The following is a 5,345-nucleotide window of genomic DNA, read 5'->3' on the forward strand; positions in this document are numbered from 1 at the left end:
ATGTTCTGAATGGTTAAATGTCAATTTCACTCAGTATACTAACATCGTTCCCATGGGAAAGTTAACGACTAGCTTGGATGAATTTGTAATGGCTCTTGTTGCACAGTTAAAAAGTCTGAAAAAATTTCAGAGTTAGAGGATATTGTCTACTTTTTGCATGTTATTAGTATATGTTCTTTGGTGCATTACTACCATTAGTATAAAAAAGTAGGATTAAGTTTCAATGACAATTGACAAAAAAAAAAAAAAGATTAGTTAAATACTTTATTTTTTGTTTTTCATGTTTATTCTTTATTTACTATTATAGAAGTAACTAAAATGTAAAAATAGGAATATTTTTAGGTTAGTTCACATTAGATTACATGAAGAAAATATAATGAAAATGTTTCACGAGGCACGCATGTAAGCAGCTCATAGTAGCTCGTGGGTAATGTAATTCGATAGTGTAACATGAGCTACACATTCCCTGGACAAATCTTTATTTTATTAAAAATATGATTACATTATGCTCATATTACACTATCGAATTACATTACCCACGAGATACTATGAATTTCTCACATGCATGCCTCGTAAACCATTTTAATTATGTTATTTTTATTACTTATTTTACCTAATCTAGTTTTAAATAATTTAAAAAGATCTGTATTTTTAGATTTTAGTTACTTTTATAAATAAATATGAAAAACAAGAAAAAAAGTACTTACCCAATCTACATTTTTATTACTTTCGGGTTTTCAAAGAGAGTTAACCCCAATATTTTATACTAATGGTAGTAACACACCAAACAAGTTTTATCAAATAATGCACCAAAGAACATATACTAATAACATGCAAAAAGTAGACAATATCCTCTAACTCTGAAATTTTTTCAGGCTTTTTAATTGTACAACAAGAGCCATTACAAATTCATCCAAGCTAGTCATTAACTTTCTCATGGGAAAAATGTTAGTACTCTAAGTAAAATTGACATTTAACCATTTAGAACATAAAGCTATACAATACGTCATTTGACAGATGAAACCAGATTTTCTATTGGTTATAGGTAATATATAATGAAATGTAAGAGAGAACTATCAACAAGTTCTGAAAGAGAGGATGTGGCAGGTATGTGTGGCAGAAGGGGTTTGATTTTCTATTCGATAGCTCTGTAACCAAATAAAATTGAAGGCTATAAAAATTATGGTTTGTCTGAGCAATAAGGATTTTATAGAGTAATTTACGTTTAATTTTGTACTTTTTTGAGGAGTGATGGATAAAATATGGATTATGACATGCTAAGAGAAAATGTGTCATGTGGGTCACACTAGTGGAAATTCAGGATTTTTTTAAATGTTGCCTTGTAGACTTAAGAACTTAAAACTTGTATACTATTAAAATATGGATTATTAGCTAAGATTTTATGCTATTCTAATTGGTGTAACATAAACAAAAAGTAGTTTACTAAAAGTTTGAATGTAAAACACTAAAACCTTGTCATATCCAGGGTGATAGGGTTAAAAATACTTCACTAAAAATATGATTTTTTGTATATGAATCACTTATAATGTTAACTGCAAAATTGTGTGAATATATACACACTATATTGAGAGTTAGAAGTATTAAATCTATAAAGACTAAACAAGTACATATAGGTCACGTGGTCAGTCAAATTGACCAAGTCCATGTTGAGAGAGTTAAATGGTTTTCTAAACAAGATAAAATTCCATTAGTAGCTCAGAGCTGAACATCAATTAAAAACAATGAGTCTGAGACCAATTTTCTACTTATATTTACCAAAAATGAAAAAATACTAATAAAAAATCTTGTACATGAAAAAATGCTATTTCTGTTAATTAAAAATATGTCCATCAAATAAGGACACTTGGTACAGATATCTTCTTTGATGGGAGAAGCTTTAATTGTGCATTTGACAAATGTATTAACATCTAATCAAACTCAAAAGGTAGCAAGTTCAAATCTGCCTGCCAATGAAACTTAAGCCTACTTTTTTGTAATGGGTGATACTAGTCCATTAAATAATTTCTGTTTATTTGTAATTAAGCACAAAACTACACAATGGGCTATCTGTGCTGTGCTCACAATGTCCACAGACTTACCACTGGGGGACTAAATATTTATTTATTTCAAGTATTCACTTACGAACACAAATAATACACACAAAGCAAACAATGTCCTATAACTATTATTTAACTGGCTTTGTAACTGAGGCATAAGTGCCTTAAAACAACTCCCTTAGCTACTTTCAATCTATATACAAAACAACTAAAATCTCTACTGAGAACAAGGTAGCATTATACATCATTTGGTAAATTAAAACTGTCTTTCTACAGGTATAAATGATGTAACAGCAAAGGTCTGAGAGAAACATTGGCAGTTTGAGAATGGGAGGATGTAATGTGTGTGTGGGGCAAGAGGAACTGACTTTCTAGTTTATAGCTTTGTAAACAAAGGCTATAAAAATTAGACTAAACTTCAGTAGTATTTATATTATAATGAGTAATTTATAATAAACTCGGAACATAGTTATAGCATGAAAACTATAACAAGCACAAAATGGTTATGAGGTCGGTCCCAGGAACTGGGCCCGTACTGAAAGAGTTAAACAGTTGTAACTTGATATACATAATCACTTAGGGAGAGGTCCATAAATTTCATACCATATTTTGAACTAAGTTAATTTAACTTATTTCAACTACTTCAGGTACTAGGGGAATTGTCACTGATGAACCGAGGACCAATATGAGATAAAATAACTGGGGCCCTTATCAATTTATCAAAGATAACCAAGGACCCAGAACCTGATGAAGACTAGTCATGAAAGTGAAAGGAAATTAAAATTCATTTTTACTAGCAGTATTTCAATAGAAAAATGGTACCAGCAATTTTCATGATTGCCATATTGGCTTTTCGATTCAGAACCACATTACCAGTTTTTTGCTTAGTCAAACTTTTTAATGCAAAGAGCATACTACATGATGGCACAATGGGCTTTGGGGAGAGAGATAGAGAAAAAAAAAAAAAGAAGTGAGAGAGAGAGGACATTTTACTATGGGCTTTCTTGAATTATTTAGGTCTAAAATATGCATGCCCAGTTCATTCAAAACCACATACTTTGTGAACACGCATTCAGACGTTTCTGAATATTCAGCTAAGTTTGCCTTAATTATAACTTTACATTGCAATTATTTAGTTTAATTCATTTCAATGATTAGTATAAACACCTTTACTTACTTTTTCCTTACTAGGGTTATATTTTTTTGTTTTTATAAGTTTCTTTGTTACAACTCATAAAACTGTATCATACACTGAATGCTCATAACCATTTCATACTCTCTACACTATTATAAAAATACCAATACTATACTTTATTGTTTATTTTATGTTTTACTAAATAAAATTACACACATGTAGTTTTATTAAATAATGTTACATCTATGTGAATTTGCTTGTCTGACCCCATAATTTTTTCAAATAGACCAGGATTTATTGATCTAACACAATGTCTGCAAAAAAGCATAGCTTAAATGCTGTGTGTGAAAATGATAGAATAAAGAAAATTCAAGCAAAGGGCATGAAAACTACAGAAAATGTTTTGTAGGTTGTAGCTAGTAATTAATAACATTTTTGTGAGCAAGCACTGAATTAATTGTCTTCATGATCTTATTATATAGTTACCTTAAATCTATTGTGCACATAAAATTTTTGTTACAAGCTGTCATTAAGAAACCTTGATCGTAAAAAAATGCTACCTTATAATGAAACCCCCAATACCAAAGTTTGTTTTTATTATAAAGTTGTATAATAATTTTTACACATGAACTCTGATATTATGGTATTGCTAAAATGAAGGGAACTAACAGTGAGTGAAAAAAATATCAAATTATTTATACAATCTTGTGCAAATTAGACATATAAAAGAAATGCAATAGATATTTGCTCAAACCAATCTGAGTACTTCATTGTCTTAAAGAAATATAATTTACATATACAAATACACTAGAAATAACTGTCAATGTATATTAACATCCCCCAATTACAATTTAACAAATACAGTATTGAATACTGAAGCAACAGTGATGTGTGTAATTAATCATTCATTTACTGGCCTGTCATAGCTATTTGGACTTTACCAACAAGATGGTGGTGGCTTGGGTAAACCACAGATGTTGTGATTTCTAGGAAAAATATATAATTTGAAAAGAAAACTATGATTTTTTTTATTTAGTCTCTAATACTAATCTATAAATTTCTTCTCAACTGTTAAAACAGGTGATATTCTAAAAGACGTTGCTGCACAAACAGCTACTGGTATGTTAAATTCATTAATACATCAGGTTTCAGAATTACAGATTACACTGATTTTTGAAACTGGTTGAAAAGGTTAAAAATCCAACATTTTGTGTACTTTGAGTCATTGAAGAACAAAGAATAATGTGTATTTAAAATTATAACTGGATTTACTTCACTGCATTTTTTAATATCTTCCTTTTTTTTAGGTAAAACTTTGTTAACCAGTTCCTTTTGTTTCAAATTATACTTTAGTGAGAATTATCATGTCAAAGCTTAACAACAACAGAAGTTTTTAGTTTTATTATTAGCATTACTTAGTCAATAAAGTATGGACAAGATTAATACGTAAGGTGTCCTATGCCAAAACCAGATAATACTGACGTATTGACAACTAAACTCGCGCCGTTTGATTTAGTGAATAAACCTCATTACACTTAGGAGTTGAAAGGTTTAACGTGATTAAACAGCCTCGAGAATATCACGCTCTATAGAAGTAGTATTACTATTAGTATTACTGAGAACTAAGCCTAAGGTATCCGGTTATCTAAATATAATGACAATGTGGGCTTAAACTTAAAGTTAATGATAACGATCAATGTAAACTATTTTGATGCTGACATTAATATATTTAACTTGCAATAACTTAAGAATTGTATGGTCCTCGAAAAAATTGCAACAAATAGTTCAAAAACATACGTACTGAATTTCAATTTTTTGTCTTTCGCCACACAATCTTCTTTGTTCTCAATCTGATCTTACTTTTCACAAGAATTCCTAAATCATTTAATCTCATTGGTTCTTGTGAATCATCGTAGTTCATGATATCACCACTGTACTATATGGTCCCTCAGACATACGCATTTATTATGTTATGTTTTATATTAAAAACATGTTTTTCTTCATTTTTATTAAGCCTTTAAGAATATGCAATAAAAATATTTTAAATCAACAAAAATGAACAAAAAAGTGTTTGAAGTTACACATCTATGATAATAAAATGGCGTGTCCGTGTGTGTGTGACCGCCATAACGCCAAGAGGTTTGTTTGTTTGT

At 29.7% G+C, this 5,345-nt stretch overlaps 1 protein-coding gene across 4 annotated transcripts in view; it reads right to left on the minus strand.

The window, feature by feature from the left end:
- LOC106457570 (RNA-binding protein 4B-like) overlaps positions 1-5,105 on the minus strand; it is a 112,131-nt gene extending 107,026 nt beyond the window's left edge. For 3 of the 4 annotated variants that reach the window (XM_022383562.1, XM_022383563.1, XM_013917006.2), the window contains exon 1: positions 4,994-5,105. The gene's annotated coding sequence lies outside the window, so the exon portion shown is untranslated. The remainder of the gene's footprint in view (positions 1-4,993) is intronic. The other variant, XM_022383564.1, reaches the window with a different exon arrangement.
- Between the last annotated feature and the right edge of the window lie 240 nt (positions 5,106-5,345).

The sequence above is a fragment of the Limulus polyphemus genome, unplaced genomic scaffold (genome assembly GCF_000517525.1).
Source record: "Limulus polyphemus unplaced genomic scaffold, Limulus_polyphemus-2.1.2 Scaffold346, whole genome shotgun sequence".
NCBI lineage: Eukaryota > Metazoa > Arthropoda > Merostomata > Xiphosura > Limulidae > Limulus > Limulus polyphemus.